Consider the following 21,438-nt stretch of genomic DNA (forward strand, 5'->3'; position numbering starts at 1 on the left):
GTCTAAACTCTGCAGAATTTTCAATATATATGGCTCAGAATACATAATTCAGTCCTTGCAAACAGAAGAGGGGAGAAGCCAGCATTAAAACTACACTAGAAGCTAAGATAGAGAAAGGTAACTACCTTCTTTTTAATACAGGATTTAAAAGACCAAGAGTATCAAACTTTTAGAAACATTCACCTCCCCTCCCTGACCTGGAAAAGCATTGCGTCCCAGAGATAGGACTCTGCAGGAAGCCGAGCATGATGCACAAGGAGGAACAGGGCAGCACACTGCGCTATTCCTCCCCTCAGCACCTGGCACTGGCCTCGCTGGAAGGTAGGGTTGCAGTCTACGCTCACCATTGGTACCATTTTTATGTTAAACCCTCTCTAACATGATTTATTCATTTATGTTGGAAAGATCAAGTTTCCAACAAACAGGTCATTCCAAGCTAATTGACAATGGGAAGGAATCCCAATCTAAAAATGGGACTAGGAATAGGATTAAAAAGGGAATGACTCTTGAAACTGTTAACTCGTATCTCCTATTGACGAGGTCCCCGGTTTCTTCTCAGTCCTAGCCTTTTAACATCCCTTTGCCTCTTCAGATTATTTCCTCCTCCAATTTTCCTGCTAAGCAGTTTACACGAGAAACAACAGCACAGCCATTTCTAGCCTCCAAGAATTTGCTAAAGGCTAACAGTTTCAAACGAACTCACTAACTCAACATCAAAATACCTTGCTTTCACTTCTCTCAGTAACGTAATCTACTTGTTCATGCACTTCTCATACAGCACTTCTGGAAATGTTTGGTACGTAAATTCATGAAAGATTAAGGAAAGTGAATAGCAGAAATCATAACATAACATGTCACACTGTTCATATAACAGAAACTCTCTATATTAGTACCTTAAACCATAGATACCTTAAGCTTTTCTGCTGAAACCCTAAGAGCTTCACAAATGTATCAGAGAGTTTACATGCAAATTACAAAACAGGAATTTCACCAGTGTCTTTTGTATTTCTCTGGGCACAATGTGGAAGTATGAATTCTGCAAACTATCATATATTTTTCCACTGCCTCTTTACCAGAGGAGCACCAATGGTCACAGGTGGTAATAGCAGTGGAGACACTTTTCCTTTCCACTACTTTGGTGTCTGTTAGCCCTCAAAATAACTCCTTACAGTTAGTAAAAAACATGGGCTTCAGTGTTACGGTTCAGAGCAGTATCATGGTTTTCAGATAAATTTATGTTATGAAGTTGTACCAACACTGACATTGAAACCTGCATGTTGAACCTGGACTTAAAGAGCCCCCAAAATGAGTCCTCATAATTACACTGCCACATAAAAATATGCCAAATACCACAGAAGTTGATTTGCCTGCAATTTTATTTCAGAAATCTGAGTTCCAATTCAAATAAGCTTCTCAAGTAAAAACCACAGAGAATTACGTAATTAATAGTGTAGCATCACAAAACTCAATTTAACACAGCTAATGCAAAGGAGTACAACTGGATACAAAAATTAAGCCAGAATTACTCAGTGCTGGAAAGGCAAGATTAGAACTGAATTCAGGAGCCGTCATAGGTCACTATGTAGTAATTGCAAAGATTATGCTGTGGCCAGGTGGTCTACTGTAACCATAAAATAAAACAAGGAATATCAAGTAGCAAAATTATCTTCCCTAACTTTGAAAAAAACACTGCTAGAATATTATTTCTGGTTCTCACATACACGCTTCAAAAAAAGACACGAAATATCAGAGTTCAAGGAAGGGCTACAAAAAAGATCCGGAGAGCAGGAAAACTAACTTTTAAGGATTAGTAGCTTGACCTATTCAGTTATGCAGAAAGATTGACTGGTCATAGAGGTGACAGGGCCTTTCAGTCCTGCTAACAAAAGCATGGAGAGATTTAGCACTTGGGAGTGAATACCAGACACATTTGCCCTTGAATAGAGATGGAAGTTTCCTAACCGCATATGTACAATACTGAGTCAGTAACTTTGCTTTGAAAATCTTTATAAAACGCAAGTTTTAATCCAACTTCCAGAATACCTTCTAGTATCTGTCTGTACTGAGATCAGAGTCCCGTCTGCTTCTGAAATCTATGAACCTGCCCATCCTTTTTACGCTTTGGGAAAAATAAGTTCCCATATGCACAATATGCTCGTGTTATTTGCAGCTTCCAAAGCACTTCTAGTATTCTAGCACTTTTTTTTTTTTTTTTTTTTTTCTTCTAAATAGCACCTTCCTCTGCTGGTAGGTTGGTGACAGCTGGAGGCTGAATGTCAGACAGAAGGCAGAAGTACTCAGAGACAGTACCAAAAATCCTCCTTAATCCTTCTCCTGTGCTCAGGTCAAACTCATCAGACTTGCAATTGGGACAAATTTTCCCTCAGATCAGGTAGGGTATCTCTTACTATTTTTTAATGATCTTCTGCAGCATGAAGTGCAAATCTCCCATCCAAATCATTCAGGCATACCCTAACTGAGAAATTTCAATGACAAAAACTACACAAGTTCCCAAATAACTTAGCTTGTCTCACTGGCTTCTTCGATGCATTCAGCAGTTTAGTCCACTGAAACTGAACTGCTTAGGTTAATGGCTTTTAAAGTTAACAGCCTGTAGAATAAAAAGGGTTGCACTAGAGAGGCGATCTCTCTATGCGTTATTGACAAAACTACAACATTTGTTGAACAGAAAACATTAGTGACAAGTATTTTTTCCAGTCTGCTTTATTGCTACATTAAATTTCATCACTGATGTTGCAGAGACTCAGCTACAGACGCCACTCAGTACTACACAAGAATGAGTCAAGTCACGAACTTTCGTTTTCATCCTCTAATTGTGCAGAAAATATCTGAGGCCAAGACAATGTAAAATTCAAATATTTTTCCACTATTAATATTCATGGATGGTGGTGGCAGTACCAGAAAACAAATATACGTTTATTTTTGCATTCAGGGTCACGAGTCCATACAAATAAAGAGGTTTAACCCAAATACTGCTTATTTTTAGGTTGCTGTGAACCCACATGCACTTCCCAAGCCTCATGCCAAACACACCAATAAGCCAGTGCCCTCAGATTTTTGAGCACAGGTCAAATCAGATCACCAGCTTTCCAAGGGCAGGGCCCCAGCTTTAGCCAACAAGTACGTGGAAAGCTTGAGACAAACTGATCAGCATGTCTGACCCAAAAATGAACACTGACCTTAAACTGAAGTTATAAAAGCCGCTAAACTTTTAATTCCAACACCGGATTTGTGGAAAACACAAATGCACACATCAGTTTATCAAAGAAAGAGCCAAAACTGACCAAAGCAAAATTAGACGTTTAATTTGCAGTGTAATAAATCAGGTAATAAGATTTCCATAATTTTCACATACACATGTTTGAAAGCATATTTTCCTCAGAAACAACACACCTAAAGTCATGAAAGTCTCCAAATTCCTTAGCGGTACTCCACACAGTCCCCCAGAAGGAAAGCCATCTGCTTACATAGAGGTGGCACTTACCCAAGAAGAGTCTACTGCTGCTTCACAGAATAGCTACGTTCAGGGAGATGCGCAGTGGTTGCACCAGCAGCTTTAGACAGAACTGAGAACTAGGTCAGGACCTACAATTGAGGACAAGGTTTTACCACTGTCCGTCGTAAACTTGGGGATGCTTCTGATACAGCAGGTCAAGAGGAAGAGCACACAGCACGGGCTCTTCCCCACAGCAGTGGAGAGGCTGTAGCACTGCATGAGAACTGTGGAGGTCATAAGCAGCTTTACCAGAAGGAAGAAGACTCCAGAGCTCATTTGAATGCAGGACACAGTATGAGTTGCAGGTTGTCTAAAGGAAAGTCACACATGTGCTCTAGGTGTAAAGACAAGAGGAAAGAGCAGCCTTCTTCTTCCCTCAAGATTTTCTTTTGACCTCAAGTTTCAGCAAAATACGCAAAATGAACAAGGCCCCTTCCACTATGCAGTATGACCACAGTAGCATTGTTTCACTTTTCGTATAGGGTTTTATAAGTAATAGTTTCTGATGGTACTACCTATTCCAGTGCTACCCTTCTGTTTTTTAGATAAAGGAGAGTGGACATTCTAAAATTAGAGTTGAAAATCTACCTTTATTAAAATGTTTGTTAGGGTTTTCAAAAAGGTTATACCAGATCAGTGTCTAGGAAAAAACAAACGAACAAGCAAAAAGACCCCACCTATATACCCAGTGCTATCACAGATATAAAAAACTGAAAAACTTATGTTTAAAATTTACATTATGTTTAATGTTCATCGCTGTTGAAGCCACTCGGAACCTGTGCTTTCAAAAAGTGCTGTGAATAACAAAAGCTTCTACAAATGACAGAAGAAATTAAAACTCATTTTTGAAAAGGAACATAGATACTTCACCGATACTTTAAAAATGCAATAAATTTCAGTAACTTGATTCAAATCTAAGATATTAGTATCATGATGCATAAAGGATCAACTGAAATGCAGCAGTGCATAGGCGAAGTGGCCCCATTTTGGCCAGGATCCAGTTATTTTCATGTAGACTGAATAGCGAGGGATAAGATTTCTGAAACGCGTTGGCAATGAACAGAACAATGTCATTTAACCCTTTGAACTACATTGCAAAGATAACTTCTTCCAGAACAGCTGGATGACATTATGCATCTTTACTTATTTACAGGGGAGAGAAAAGTAGTCACAGAATCTTTTTCTCTTCAGTTACACATAAATAGGAAAAACACTACCTTAGACTTGTTAAAGCTATGATTTCACTTCATGCAAGCATGAGAGCTATTTTATAGGTTTGATTGGGGTTTTTTTAAAGTTAATTCAGGTTAAATGCTGAAAACATCTCAACCAGAGAGAGATTCTGCTTCACAATTTATTCTGATCGTATAAACAGAGCTTAGAGATTTATAAAAGTGTTCTGCAAAAAGGACTGCAAAATCGAAATACTCTAGTTCAACTTCTGCATTCACCAGAAATTATTAGACCTTAATAACAGCTCTTACACATCCTGATTTGGAGACAAGACATTCTTACTGAAGCAAGGGCAAACTAAAAGTGCATAAGCATATCAGTTTTGCTTTCCAGGCTGAAATGAAGTTTTAATATGTTCCTTACATATTACAATAAGGAACACAGTCGCTAATGTTAGATTGTACTACATGATATCTATTTTTGTTATGCTAAGACATCCCAAGACATCCCATTCATTAACTTTTCTTGTGTTTTTCTGAGCTCCTGCTCTGATAATCTAACTTGCTATCCATCAACAGTGATAATTAGTTTTCAGAGAATTTGACATGCACCCCTCCCCCCCCCCCCTTTTTTTTAGGAGCTTATACTTCATTATGCAATTTTTATCTGAATCAGAGGTACACTAAAACTGTCTTTTTTTACACAATATCACATTTTTATTGATGGGTTTGTTAGGCAATGACATCATAAATCTTCAATATGCTCTGGCAGCATCTGTTGCTACTTAAAATTATGTCATAAACCCCAAAAATAAAATTCAAGAATTACGTGAATTTCTTTATGGTTTTCAAGAAATGGTAAGAAAGTTATAAGCAATTAGTGTGGCTGCTCCAAGAGATTATGAAATTACAAAAAGAAGAATGAAGAGGCTAAGTAACTTGACAACAGAGCCACAAGGTGAACTTACTGTTTCTTGATGAATTCATGGTTAAAATATACCTCTAACTTTGGAGATCATACAGCAAATGCCCCACAAGAAAAAATCCCGCATTATTATGAGACTGGTTGGTTAAGATTTTTGAGATGGAACTAACCTGAATATTCATGACTAGGTGCATGAATTCAGTCATTATTTTCTGGCAGAGAATCCAAGTAACTCAGAAATTGCTACAGTGATTAGAGAGTGTGCAGGCATTATGCTGGAACCAGCAAGTTTGATATGTAAGCAGCACAAATGTTGTTGATGGGTGTGTTACCGGTTTGAGCTAGAAAAGAGTGAATCAAAGTACATAAATGAGGCGGAGGTTAATACGAAGACTGGAGATTTCAAGCAGGCTTGAATCAGGCAGATGAAGGCAGTGGAGATGTTGAATTTTTCATGAATTTCTCATTCGCGTTCAGCTGAGGCTTTTCTGGGTGGCACCCCCCAGTTCTTTTATAGCACTTCCCAGTTTTGATGGGGGAGGGAGGGAAGGGCGGAAATCCAAATAAATTATGAGACCAATTTAGTCTCTTGACACAGTAGAATCGGACAGAATTTAAAAAGCCTTTAAGCAGGAGGAAACAAATATCTTTGGAGAATGCAAGCCTAAGTATTAATTTTGACGTAAACCTTCCATGTGAGATTTTATACTGCACTTGCACATAAAAAGAGCTTTGAAACGTGAGCCTCACATATGTATCATCATTCTATTTCCAAATTAGACAGCTAGCAGCCAGGCTTATTGAAGTTCAAAAAACTCCTTTACATGGTGGTTAATTAGGCATTTTTAAGTCCTTCAGGTAGGTGAAAAATTTTTAGGATGACAAAGTGGTTTACACCATCCTTTATCCACCCTACACTGAAAATTTCTGGACAGTGTTTAAAATACATGCCCTATATAAAGGATATTAACACTACCTTCACAGAAGTGACAGTAAGACAAAGTTCATCCCATTACACAGTTCCCAAATCCAAGAGCATTCTTTTTCATCTCTCAGAATGTTCCTGACAACTTTTATCTACAGATTAAAGACATATAAACTACGGAAAAAAGTCTGACTGGAACTCATTTTCCTATATTAGATTGTTGGTTGTTCCATATTAGGAAATAGTATGTCAAGAAACCCCCCATGAACTCTATTTTAGGAGCAACTCATTTCTGTTTTTCCCCAGGGAGTGTGAATGCGCTCCCCACCCCAAAATTATGCAGTCATGTTTCCTACTTCTGGGTAAACCTCGAGGGTCATGCACACCCACATGGTAACAGATGAAACACCACAAGAAAACCATCTTCCTGATCATGCTGTTGCCCTTGTCAGGCAAGTATTGCACAGCCAAATATGGCTGCATAAATCAACATTATGCAAACCCAGGACTTACCTTCCAGCTGAGATTCTCATTGCTTCTACCTGACAGTGGCAAAAAGATGTTATTTACTTTGCTCTACAAGGTTTCAGAATTACATCTGGGGAGAACTGCAGCAGTCCAGTTTCTCCAGTCACTGTAAATCATGCGAACACAGTGTTTAATGGCCATTTTAGCGAAGTTACTTTCAGAATCACAAACACAATTGTCTACAGAAGCCCAGACTTTAGTATTTCAGGAATCACGGCCACTCTCACACTTTCTACTAGGCCTATTTCTTAATTTCTTAACTAGGACCATTCCAGTCTCCAGACTGTTACATTATTCAACTGAAAATTCAACAGAATAAAGAAGAACGCACACAACACAGAAAGACATGCACAAACCATGGCATAAATATTCTGGTTGCGTTGCAGGAGGACAAGGACTAATCCAAGCCCGATACTTGCTCAATTACTAGAATGGCTGTAGAGCCTTGCACACCACAACCTGGTTAATTGACAGAGCAACTCATGCTCTGCTCTGCTGTTACAAAGTAGGCCCATTCATAAAGGCTGTCTTCACTGAAGAGGCCAAGATGGATGCATTTATTTTTTCGGTCTGGTTCCAACCATCCAGTCCGAGACCCTAAGGGCCACGCATCAGCTCTCCCTCCTGCTCTTCCACACATATAGCTTTGAGAACCAGTCCCAAGCACACAAGTCCTCTCTTAAGGTTCTGCCCCAAGCCTCAGGTACAGACAGAAGTGCACAACAAAGTATCCAAAGGTCACAACAGTTTTGCATGGCTGTAATGTTTTAGAAAACTAAACCAAACCACTATTAAAACCAAAGAACAAAACTGAAATCATGCTTCTGGGCATTCTGCACTTACTGAATTCAAGTTCGAATGTAAAACTGAAAGGCTCCTGTTCTACACATACCCATGCTTCCAGATTAAACTGAACACTATCCATCCATAAAGACTAACACCTTTAGGCAAGGATTATTTTAGCTGACAAAAATTTGAAGATTAATAGTAAAAAAACCCCCAATGTTTCTACACATCTGTCTTATTATTGGTTGTCTAAAAACAACTCCACTGACTATCATATTGTCTTTATTACTGATTTTTACTCAGATCCCTATCGAAGCAACTCCTCTTCTATCCATGGACAAAATGTCCTCCATCTTTCAACATTATCACTACCAATAGCTAGAAAACTTCTAAAAACACAGTACACCTACTTATGTTTGCCTAGTAGAAACCAGAGACCTTTCCCTACTGTGTTCTAAAAATCACACCTAGCCAGTGATAGGTTTATAATCCCAGAAACAGAAATGTAAGTTAAAATAATGAACAACAAAGATACATAGTTGTATCAAATCAGTTGAATAATCCACACAGCACTGTCAAAGTACTTTCATTCCTGACTCAAGTTCTAAAATGAACTCTTTCTAGAAACCCTACTGCCACTATTTTATTGCTCAAATATGTATGTACAGTTCTTTCAAGTTCATTGAAAGGCTACTGGCATCAGAAATTGCAAATCACAGTGACATGCACACAGTATTCAAAGCCAGAATTCTAAACCCAGCTTTTACAGCGATTCCCAAACAGCATGCAGTCGGATACATGCCAGAAGTTTCTGCCCATGTGAAGTCCAACTGATTTCAACAGAACCTTAGAAGTTGGTAAGCAGCTCTCCAAGGAGGTGGGCAAAACAACTGTGTGAAATGAAAACAACAATCACTTGCATTAGAGCTGTACTGTGGTATTGGTTTTTACAACAGTATTATTTTATATGTAGAAACATCTACTCTTTTAAGTCTTTGTTTCCATATTTTGTAAGTATATCATGCTTTCTCAGAAGCACAGCGTTATTTTTACACTCTTCCTTGACAGCTATTCCCACACTGCATGGGCTACATTGCTGAGCCTACGCAACTGTGTGGTCATGCTGTGAGCTGGAATAACAGGCTAGGGTAAGTAATTTGTAAACCGCTCCCCCCATCCGAACCTGCAATCAGACCTGTTCATCAGAAGCTCCTGCCCTTAAGGGATTTCAGTAGGATCCAAGATGTCCGCATACTTAAACACATATTAGGCCACAAGCAATTCCCACTTTGTTGTTGCTGTTCAGTAACAAAGCATCCAACGAAGCTCACGAAATCCAACAGAAATCCTACAAAAATGTATTCTATAGGGCCACGTGATAAATGCATATACTACCACACTTCTAACATTAAAATGTTACCTTTCTATGCATATCCAGACACCAATATATACTACTATGTCTCTCCCATAAGTCCCCACACAAGATATACACAGTCTATGTAGGCCATTCAACTTCAGCTACCTTGGAGCCAGAAATTAGTAGCTTCGAATTTTTTTTTTTTTTTTTCAATACAAAAACAAAAGTCTGGCAATTCTAATCCTCAAATATTAAGCCTGATGCTTATTTAGTCAACTGCCCTGATTTCATAAGAAGAGATTCTGTAGCATTCTTTTTTGTATACAAAGAGTTTCTGTAGCTGCCAGAGTAAAAACCAATTGGGGTTTTATAAGCAAATTTCAAAACTTTGTCTAAAAGGGCAAAAATTGCCAAAGTTGACCAAACTAGTGGTTTAACTCTCTAAATATCCTGAATAACGATTGCCAGTGTGCAGTTTTAAGAACAGTATAAACCACCCACACATATATGCAGATTTATCTATTTATGCTTTACACCATGAAAAAAGTTACATATATTTTAACATTCCTTGTATAACTGATATAAAATGTGTAATCTTACTTTGCACTGTGCTAAACTCTTGACCCTAACAATACCTTATAGCAGTAAATCCCATGGGCTAATACAGAATGAGACTTTTTAAAAACAGTGTGTTTTAAACACATTATGTGTAAAAAAAATCCTAGAGAAATCCTGTGTAATGTAATCCAGATTTTTAAAACTGTTTCTGACCTTACAGTATCAATTTATTTTTCTTATCTGTCTTCTCTAAACTAAACCAACCTTAACTTTCTCTCCTGCCTCATACTTGCCCACTGTTTTCTTTCCTGTTAGTACCAGACCTTACTATAGAATTTCAGAGATAGCTAACAATGAACAGGAAATACTTTGAATCCCCCCCCCCCCTTAATCTCATGAACTTCTATGAACATCACTAAAAATCACATGGGTTTATGAAGATGTTCAATGACACACAATAGCAATACATCTCACTAGCTCAAATTGTTCTTATAAATAAGTCTGTTATCAACCTTATACCTGATCTTTCTCTATGTCATGCTCAAGTTCCTTGCTCTCCTCCAAGTCTCAAGCAACCTATACAAGACTGTTACCTCAAATTTAATTTGTTTCAGTTTTCTAGATCTCTCATAATATAGGAAGAAATTAAAGGTGACAAAATCCGGACAGTCCATTATCTAGTCATTGTACTGTATCTCCTTGTTGCAGACTGGTTGTGTGCAGATGCTACTGTCTTCACCAACTATTCTGTAACATTTTTCACAGGGAAACTAATCTAATCCACCAAGTCTTGGAAAGGATATACACTCACTCTTCTTTGGGGGGAGAGGGGGAAGTAAGATTTTTCTGATTTATCCTCCAAAGATCAAACTGCATGTCAACATGCATCTTCACTTTATAAGACAGTTTAGATTTTATGTCTTTATGAGGCACAGTGCCAATGCAAAAAATAAACCTTTAAAAACATTTACTTAAAAGTGTGTCACCAGCTAACATGACATAATATTTAAAAAAAAGTTAACAGACATGACTGTCATACGAAATAAGAAACCAAAATGTCAGATCTGAATATGCTGCTGAAAATGTAAATTATTCCAGTGTTGACTGCATCCCTTTCAGAACTAGCTACAGCATAGGCCACATTTGCAGGGGATGCTATTCTAGACCACACAATAAAAGATTATTTCAATTTAAGACAACTGAGCAATCCTCAGCTTCAATTTTAACAGATAAATGAATTTAAAAAAAAAAAGCAACTAAAAAATGCATATAAAGCCAGAAAGCTTTTTCTTCTCTCCAGTGTTTAATAGTATATTTTCAGTTAACAAACAAATCACCTGGTTCACCAGAAGGGGGAAACTGACAGGCTTCCAGTGTCATATTCATTAAGCAAATTAGAAAAAAAAAAATTGCTTGGCTTTTCAGTAATTATTTCTATTATTTCTATCACTCCAAGGCAATAACATTATTTACTTTAATCTGACAACTTTTCAGTTACCATGACAAATCCTATACAGTCTAGTTGAAAAACATACTTTAAGAACAAAAAGTCAAGATAATCAACTTTTACAGTTTTCTTACTGCACATACATTAATACATTCTTTCAAAATACCAGTATTCCTAAATGTATTTTCCTCATTGCAAGAGCTTTAAGATGACATCTGCTAAGTCATCCGCTCTTCGGAGACTATTGCCAAAGTGTTTCAGACTCTGGATTTTTTTTCTTTTATTACATGAGACTGTCTGTAGTTCACACCTATTTAACAGTAAATGACAAGACAAAATGTCTAAATAATAAAGCAGATTAAATACAATTCAGTCAATATTCATTCAGTAGTGAACACTACCTCAAGCTTTGAAGTATTAACTATTATTTATCAGCTTTCAAAATTATAACTGTCAAGCACTTTCCCCCAAAAATTCCATTTTGGGATGTAACTTCACTAACATTAACGCTTAAACATGTGCAAAGTGCCACTTAAGTCATTGATGTTATGCCTATGTGATTATTTACCATTCATATTAATCATTATGTGTGAATACAGCAATTTAAAGGAATAAGATCTAGCTCTCAGTCTTCTACATTAGTTCTGAAAATATTAAAATACTGTTAAACTTGTGAATATAGAAAACAACACTAATTTAAGCACACAGATAGGGACAGACACTGCTTTGGCAATTATTTATCCCTAAAATCAACAGGAAATTCAACTAACAGCTGAAGGGAAGTCAATAATACACATTAAGCACAGTCAGGAAGGAACCTTTCAAATATCATTAAAATTCTATCCTGTCCTAACCAAACTACTTTCTATGCTGGAACTTCCTTCCAAAAATGAAGCCTTCAAGGTGAACATTTAGAAAGAATAAGTAAGGCAGAGTTAGAGAATAGAAAAATATAAAGCAGATACTGTATTTCTGTTTCTGTTCGTATAAAAAACCCACATCCAGTAACACACACACTACTGACATACACGAAACAATTGCACAAATGAGCGTTTACAAGTTTCCTCCTGGGTCCGAAATACCTCAGCAGGAATTAAAGCATGATTTAACATGTCATAACAATTGAATAAAATAGAAAAATATTGTAACCTCAAGCAACATTAATTCCCCAATTTGCCAGTTAGTGTCTTTCTGGCAGGGAGAAGGCAGCAGAACCCTTTTCTTTGTCAAGTCTCCTTTAAAACCACCAACCTTCTATTATGCAGAGATATGGGAGTGTCTCTCATTAGTGCAAACACAAGCACAGTGCTTCCTCAAGAAATTACATTCCAAGCTTACTAGATGGACATTGTCTTAGGGCAATATACGGGAAAAGCAGGGCAATACACAGCAACATGGTATAAAGGGTTTTCACCACACCAACCCTCCAGCTTGCTCAGAGAAATATGAAGATGATGACATTGCTGTGCACATGTTGTGGGCAGCTTTCTTCAATCACACAGGACAGCACAAGAAGAAAACAATACAGGGCTCATTATTAAATCTGTTGAATTATTCTGTGTTCATTTGGGGTTTCTTAATTTAAAACATAATAGATATCTACTACATAAGATACAATGTAGTGTATTACATAAAACAGTATTTAAAACATCCTACTTGTCTAACATTTATTATCCCTCAATAGAAACATTTATGTACCTCAGAACGCAACTGGTCTATTTGTCTAAGAAACAGACCACCTCTGTATCTACCCGTCTCTGGACAATATCTGGTCAAGTTCATAGTTGACTAACAAGACAGGAATCATGGGAACAAACTGATATTCTGGGTCAAGGAGTTAAATCCCAAGGTACTATGGAAAATGACATGTTATATCCACCACTACCCCCCCTTATATAAGCTAACCAGCTCCATCTTAAAGACAGTCTTATTCAACTACTCCTAAGGGAAGGCTGTTGCAGACTTCTATGCCTCCGTTGCTTAGGAACCATTTTTTCTAATTTCCAGACTAGGTTTATTCTTGGATAGTTTATACCCATTTGTTCTCATACCTCAAGCTTAAGAAGCTCTTTTTACCCACCTGTGTTGTTTCACTCATTTTTATGAAGAGCAACCTCTTTCATGCTTTGTTTCCCCAGATCAAAGACAACATTCTTTGAGTCTCCCTTACAGAGCAAATTCTCCATTCTCTTGGTCATTCTAGGAATCAGTCCCTGTACCTCCTCCACTGCGAATGCCATTTTTACTTGATGGCAGGTGGTAAAAATTAGACACAATATTCCAGATAACCTTTCACTAGTACCAGAAAAAGTCAATACCGCTTTACTTCTTTAAAGGAAAATATTAGTAGGGCAACAACATGTTTTCCTAATACTCTTCACAGTTGCTAACTTTGATAGATTAGTCATCCTGAAGTGTAATAAGATCATCTTCATTTTTTTAATCCTATTAAATATGACTCCTTTTTCTACTAGTCATGTCCTAAGGTCTCAACTTTGTTCTGTGCAAAACTGTCTTTTGTATTGATGATACTTGACATCTGATGAGAAAACATGAGATTGGCATAAGAAGTAGGAATGCATCAATGTTTTTAATGAAAATACTAAATCTTGAAACTGACCCGTGACAAATTCCACTACTAACATACTTCCAATACATTATCTTCTGGTCATCCAGTTCTATCCACACTTGACACATCCTGTCACCATTTTAAATCAATTTTCACAGAAACATCACTGTAGTTTTTACATGGAATCATATTACACATTGTATGACTTCTAAGTGGTCAGCTCTAACCACGTATCCTCCCCAAGAAGTCAGGTATCTTATAAAAAGAGCCGTTAGATTTCTCTGACAAAGTCTTCCTCTGTTAAGATCTATATCACTTCATACCCCAATTTCATCTTACCTCCACATAGAATAGCTTCTCTTTCTAAATTTAAACAAATCCCTGAATATTAAGGTCACACTAATGATGCAGTAACTATCTCAAACCACCTTTTCCTCTGAACAGTGAATACTTTTGCTGCTCGCCAGCCAGCCAATACCCTTCCACCTTCATGTTTAATAACAATTCTTGCAAATGAGCCTCTAGTTACACAGATGACCCACTTCAAAATTCCAGAGTAAAATTATGTAGTCCCACTGATCTGCATCCTCTAAGTTCAACTTTATCTTTATGGAAATAATTTTTATAACCTCACTTCATTAAGACCTATTTGCCAGCATGCGAATGTTCAAAACTGTCTTCACTGAAAATTAAGGCAAACTTTTCATGTAGTCTTTCATCTGTATCTAAATTATTTTTAGTCTTACTTCATTGTCCCCATGCTTCCTGACAAGACAGGCAATCAGTCTTTTTCAGGTTTTCTGCTTACTTCTGATGCTCCTCTTCAATTTGCTATTAACCTTGTCAGATCTTGCGTAGCCACTTTTTTTGTATATGACAAAAATCAAAGTTTGGTAAGAGCACAAGTATTTTATACAGTTGCTAGAATTATCTGCATTTGTTGCTGTATCAGAAGTTCAGCCATGCCAGAAGTAGCTGAAAGCCCTGAACATTGCTGTAAAACTGGAATTGCAAGAACATCTGGATGCTAAACTGATTTATAGCCTTTGCAATTTGAACGTTCACCTCTATAATTACAATTATTAACAGCTTTTCATGACACTCAGAGAGGTTTGGGGCTTTTTTGGCTTTAGTTTGGCCTTGTTTGCTTGGTTTTCCCCCTAAATGATATATGCCTAAAACATGAATAAAAAGCTTAATGCCGCAAGGTCTCCCCAGAGCTAGAAAGAGAAGGCAAGTCAAAGCTGCTTAATTTCAGCTTTACTTCAGATGCTACATCCAAATAAAAAAAAAAAAAAAAAGGCAACAACAAAACCTGTATTATAAATATTTTGGTTCAAGAACACACTGCACAGCTATTACAAAACTTACTTGAAGGAAAAAAAAAAAGTCTGCAGAAACAAGGTTCAGATTTAGGATTACTATAGCAACAGAGAGGAGGGAGAGGAAAATTACCAGATTACTCTCTCAGATCATCAAATCCTTGAAAGAGTAAATTTAGATTTGAGTTTCAGTCAAATTAACTGAACTTATCCTGTTCATTAATGAGTAACACATCAAATTAAGGATTAAAATAAACAAGTGAAAACTGTAGTACAAGAAGTAGCAAATACAAAATTTCAGACTGAATGACCTCACCTTTTCATTCTACCGTTAAATATTTGGTATCACAACAGGTCTTCAAACCAATAACTGATAACAAAGAGTATTATTTAGGAAGGTGTCTAGTCCTGATAAAGGTCTGCAAAGAAAAAGAGGCATTCGAAATCTGCCTCATTCTTAATTAAAAGTGACTCCAGTAACTATAATACTACTGAAAACATGCAATAATGTGCCCCATTTGACTTGGAGGTGTAATGAATTTCTGAAAATACAGTTCGGTTATTACAGAACTAACATATTTCAACAACATAAGTGAACACAGTAATGACTTAATGCCCTGAAAACCAGGGAATACAGAAATAAGCTTAAGCTCTTTAAAAAAGGTGACATTATGAAAAACAAACCCAGGATATCCTAAGTAACTAATTATTCACATCTCTTTCCATTATGTAATCTTTTAACATTCTTTGTATTTTGGGGTTGTTTTAATAAATGCTTAAAAATAATTAGCAGAATGGACACTATTTCAGTATCAATAAATATCATACTTATGTTAATGATTGAAAAGAGTAACAGTAGTCTCAGTCTTTTCTGGAGACCAGCTATTTCAATATTTTAGCCCACTCACATTAGACAGGATCCCAAAGCCATTAAACATGCAGCTGAAGTGGCAAATGCAGCCACAAAGGTTTACTTTTGACATTGTGAGCTTTGCTTGAGGCATGGAGGGATGTCTCCCCACTTTAGTGCTAAGTATTGACCCATAATGACTCTAAGCCTCAGGCAACTTTTCCACCAGCCAGAATGTTCAATTAATAAGGTTGCCGTCATAATTTGCAAGACTGCCTAAGTCCAGCTTCTCTGGCTGACATTCAGATTTTAACCATGCTTCCCAGCCTTCTGTCCACCACTTCTGGCTTTCACTGACCAGCTGCCAAAATGCTCTTTATTTTCTGGTGGCTGGGCAGGCCACAGGACAGTTTCAGATACTACCTTCTTCCAATTTGTGCAGCAAACTGTTCACTGGGTTCTCTGCTCTTGGCTCCTCCCCAAGTTGCTGCAGTTGAATGAAAACTGGAGTATACTGGAAGGACTATCGTTCCACGACTGTGAAGCAAAGGTATGGGCATCTTAACTGGGGTTTCCTTGTCCTTAAATCAACATCTCCATTAACAGACTGGAACTGAGTCAAAGAAAGTGTCCTAGATCAACAATAAAGACTATGGCAGATCCAGCAGTGGACGTTCCACCTGTCAAAACTCTTACCCTATGTTGCAATCACAAACATCCTCTACTTCCAGGACAGAGGCAAGAAGGTCAGTATAAGATGATCCACATAACTCAGCAGCATCAAGATTAGTGCAGGTTCTGAAGTAGATTGAAAGTAAACTGGGAAAAACACACAGGCAGACATTCGGTTACAAGTAGCAGCAATCAAAGAGAACAAAAGGATGGTCCTCTGAGTCCAAGGCCCAGGAATCCATCACCTTTCCTTGACACATAAAATTCCCTTAGATTAAGCATGTGTATTTTACCTCCCTCTCCACCAAACCATGTATGATTCACTTGCTTTGGGAAAGCTCTAAAGAATTTACTAACTTTTTACCTAAAAGCAAACAGAAAAAAAAGATTCATTTCATATGTACAGTTGAGATCTAAGCAAACATCTAAGATCATTATTAATTTATTTTTCCTGCCTATTAATAATTGATTCCAAAATAATTTAATACTGTACCGCAAATGTTCTACATAACCAAATAAATTTTTACTGTATACTTCTGGCCACGAACACTTTATGAAAAATAATTTACAAAAACGAACACCACTTCCCTGATATCTTCATCCTTAATTCACTCATAAAAGATATAAAATTGTTCTGAAATGCTTCCAAGTTATCAGTTATAACCGAAATTACCAGAATATCTTTGAAAACTCACCATCTAATAAATTTTACTTTAAGTCCAACTGGGAGGGGAAAAAAAAAAACAAAAAACCACCCAACAACAAACCAAACCACACCTTGCTATATATACTAGTAGGCTTAAAAATTATATCCACAGTTAAGAAAGAAAATTTACTTTGGAATCAAAGTAGAATCTTGTGCTTTACACTGAATCTGTTACTCAAATCATATGGAAACTTGAAGTGACATTTAAAAATAAAGCAATGCTTTAGCTGTGTAGAATTTTACCTGAAAATCATGAAAAACTTTTCAGTAACTGAAAGCACCTAGAGAAAGATGACAGGAAATCACGTTTCAGTAGTTCTGTCAACTGAAGTCTCCTATGCTTTCCTATTTATCCTTTTTTATCCCAAGTCCTCATGTTGCCCCCTAAGTCCATCCTTGCTCCGCCCTTCACCTGAGCACTGGCCCACCCAGGTTAGCCATCCAAGTGGCAAAATACACAAGGACTGGTTCAGAGGCACCCATATACTGACTGGCAGGCAAGTGTGTAACAGCTAGGCAGCCAGATGCTCCTGCCTCTCAAAACAAATCAGGGAGCCATGCCCCTCTCTTAGTGGGGGCCCAAGTTTGGCCATCAGATTATCCCATTACTGGCAGAAACTTTGTATGTTTGAAGTCCCCATTTTCCTGTTAAATGTAGCTGAACATAGCTAATAGGTTCAGAAGTTGAAGAGAAAAATAAAATAAGTCCCTTTAACTTTGTAATACTTTAAGCTGTGTTGATTCAAGATTACTATGCAAAGCTTTGTTAGACAAGATTTTTTGGAGGAAAAAAACAAAGTATACTGCATCTCTCAGTTGATGCATAACGGCAGCAATGTCTTTTGCTGAATTTTAAATGGAATGGATGTTTCACATGCACATGTACTTTATAGATTTTCAGCAATATTTTGTAGTGACAACACCTAAAGAAATTGTTTCATCTGTTAAAAGAAGACTAAACTCAAAGTATGCCTTATCCTTCACCTCCATAGTCACAATGCAGCAACAGCAACTTTATGCTCAGTAGCATATAATAAAAAAAAACCCCACCCCAAAACCAAAAACACCACCAACAAAAAAACAACCAATCAAAAAAACCACAGAAGACAGTCTTCATGGGTCGAGGTTTTCCCAGACACTTGCTGGTTTAATCTGGCATTAGCTATAATAAAGCTGAAATAGTGCATCAGACCTCTCAAGATTCAAGATCTAAAACAGGACAGAGATAAAAAAGCATAAGAAGCACCACAAGAATTTGAAACTTGAATGTACAAAACAAAAACAAACCCAAAATAAACTAAAATAAGTTTCTATGGCTGCAAGTCAAATTAAAGTTTTTAGTCTGAAGTTGCTTTTACTTGTTTACTGATTCTAACCAAAAACCTAGATCATCTTAGGTATAGGCATTTGATTTTCCCCCAGTCTTCAGTGCATTTATCTACTCATTTGATGTGAAAGTATCAAAGATACCATAAAGTGCTACTGATTAACTGCACTTACTGCTCACTGTTTCCATGACCCCTTTTCAGCAATTCAATTAGGTATACGGAAGAAAATCTCAGAACTGTGAAATATTTTACTCCCTACCTTTTCAGCTTTCATGAGTCAAGATCTAAAAATTATACAAAACACATGGTGTAAAAATCAGTAGTTTTAAAAGACAAAACCCAATACATTAGTCAATTAAAAATGCAAAGGAATACTTGATTAGTCTGAAGACCACAGAAACTCCAAATCTCAGTTTTAAAGAGTAGCTCTTAATATCCCAGTTTTAAAAGTGAATTGAAATGCGCTTTCACGTATGTTGACTTTTAATTAATCTGCAAGGAAAACCACTCAAGTAAGTGATAGTGAAAAACTCTTTTGATGTCCTGTTTGCTAACACAACTGATCTGAGGTTGAAAGGTTGATCTTTCACTGACTAGTAACTGCATCCAACAGAGGAGGCAGAGATCATTTCTCAAAATGCAATCTAATAAGCAAGGTCAAAAGGAGGAAGTTAGGAAGGTGCTGAAGAAGTTGTTACTCCCGTTTGGCTACGCCTTCAAGGACGACATTTTCAGTTTCTTCTTAACGGTCAAAGAGTCAATCCAGCAAAGCCAGCAAGCATCCATGCTGGTCAGCCAGCTTGACTGGTAATAGTCATTCAAATCCATCTCTACACTAAAACTTAACTTGCCGTGAAACGAAGAACAGTTAGACTTTAAAATTCCCCAAAGTAGCAGCAATACTTAAACTTTATTCAAGACCAGGACTGTTTGTTAGAATGTTAAACCAGAGCCCTCATGACAAATGACATCCGCTCAGCTTGTACCCGATTTAAAAAGCAATAGTTCTAAAACGGGGTGTTTCCTGGAGCCTCTGCCCTTACAACTTTTGCAACTACTAACCACTAAAATTTCTGAACTGACAAGACCACAGTAAACAACATCCTCTGACTGGTGAGGAAAGAAACCAATTATTTGCTTCAATTTGACTAAAGATTGTCAAGATTATTCTCAATAAACAGATGCTTACTGAGATGGTAACATGTTATCATAAAATTATGTCGAACACCCAATTAAATTACCACAGAACCCTCTTATTGTACACGTAATACTTCAAAGTGATAGAAAGAGTAACCATAGAAAAGGGTAATTCTGAAGTAAAAATTATCATAGATCAAAATATCTGTATGACCAGTACTTTTTAAGCTTTACTACCTCTAATGAGAAGAGGTTTTCCTCAGGAAATAAACTGGTTTATAAGATTCACACTTTACACCTTTCTTTACTGAGAGGTTTGTACAGCTACTGTTCTCAGTCCTACCAAAAAAGGGTATTTTTGAAGAGAAATGCTGAATAAGTGGCAAGACTAAGTAATGTTTTCCTATTCCCCTGAGAAGGCTGATTAAATTATATGAATGAAAATTGCAAAACTCAGGTAATCTAGGAACTTCTACTATTTTTAAAAAATACCTGCTTTTGAACCTGTTAATATAGATGTATAATTTAACAGAAGAGTTTTAGACAGGTTCCTCAGCAGATGTCAAATGACCTGCACAACAAAATCAGCAGTTTAAACTTACATTCATTATCTGCTCACAACCACTTTTTAAATATAAAGCACCTATCACTCTAAAAGTGTCTAAGAAATATTTAGTTACAGTATGAATTACTAATACTATGCTATTTCAGAGATTGCTTTCTGCCATGCAGCGTGGTCCAAGAGTAAATTCTAATTTGAAAGCCATAAAAATCAGAAATTTAGCATTATTTTTTACCTCATGTCCTCACTGCACAACAAAAGCAACATTTCTCTGATACGCTCTGCCAGTTTTGTTACTATGGATTTTTCCCTCAAAGCAGGACTGGCTCATTTGCATAGCAACAGTTTGGGATTTACGAATTACTCACTATTCACCACTGCTACAGTTCTTAAATAATTAAGAAAACTATTTCTACAACTCAGAAAAGCAGTGGGTATAAGATACACTGCCTAACTTCCTCAGCATTAGAAAGCACTTGTCACATAGAAGCTGCGTGCTTACTAGCAATCAACATGCCAAACATCGTTCTCCTAGGTTGAAGCCTCCAGTTGTAATATTTTATTCTATTTATTAACAAAATTGGCTACTTCAAAATTCAGCTTTTTCCTCCTATAGCAAGTCACAGAATGCTGGGTGACGAGATTTGAAAGCACTTCATGCTGCAAAGCTATCCTTCAAAAACCGAGACTTGAATGGGGCTGAAGTAGCTTATCCTTATGCCTGTGAAAGTCTCTCAGTCCTCAAATGGGTTTGTCCACATAATCTCACCAAACGATCCAATTCCATACATGCAAAATAACGTTTAATATTGATAGTGAATCTCAAAGAATGAGAAGAGTTGAGTCATTTTCTGTTGGGAGACATCTAAAAAGAACTGTCACAGAAAGATCCTGATTCAGTAAACGACCTTCTTCACTCTACAGCATTAGTGAACCATACTCTAATGAACTTACTGGCACAGCATGCTAGCAAAAGTGCTTGTTTCAGATGAAGCACAAATGTTCAGATTTCTCACACCATTTTATAACAGTCAACCATAAAAAGAAAACATTCAGGCAACACAACAGCTTTTGGCT

General features: G+C 37.0%; 1 protein-coding gene across 10 annotated transcripts in view; it reads right to left on the bottom strand.

Annotated features, from left to right (window-relative positions):
- Positions 1-21,438, bottom strand: part of ADD1 (adducin 1) — a 66,590-nt gene that overhangs the window by 42,990 nt on the left and 2,162 nt on the right. For 4 of the 10 annotated variants that reach the window (XM_052780614.1, XM_052780611.1, XM_052780623.1 and 1 more), the window contains exon 1: positions 3,506-3,525. The exons of 1 other annotated variant lie outside the window; for it this stretch is intronic. The gene's annotated coding sequence lies outside the window, so the exon portion shown is untranslated. Of the gene's footprint in view, positions 1-3,505; positions 3,607-16,652; positions 16,672-21,438 lie in introns of those variants that run through there. 5 more of the 10 variants (XM_052780617.1, XM_052780615.1, XM_052780620.1 and 2 more) reach the window with 3 other exon arrangements.

The sequence above is a fragment of the Harpia harpyja genome, chromosome 2, assembly GCF_026419915.1.
Source record: "Harpia harpyja isolate bHarHar1 chromosome 2, bHarHar1 primary haplotype, whole genome shotgun sequence".
In the NCBI taxonomy this organism is placed as follows: domain Eukaryota; kingdom Metazoa; phylum Chordata; class Aves; order Accipitriformes; family Accipitridae; genus Harpia; species Harpia harpyja.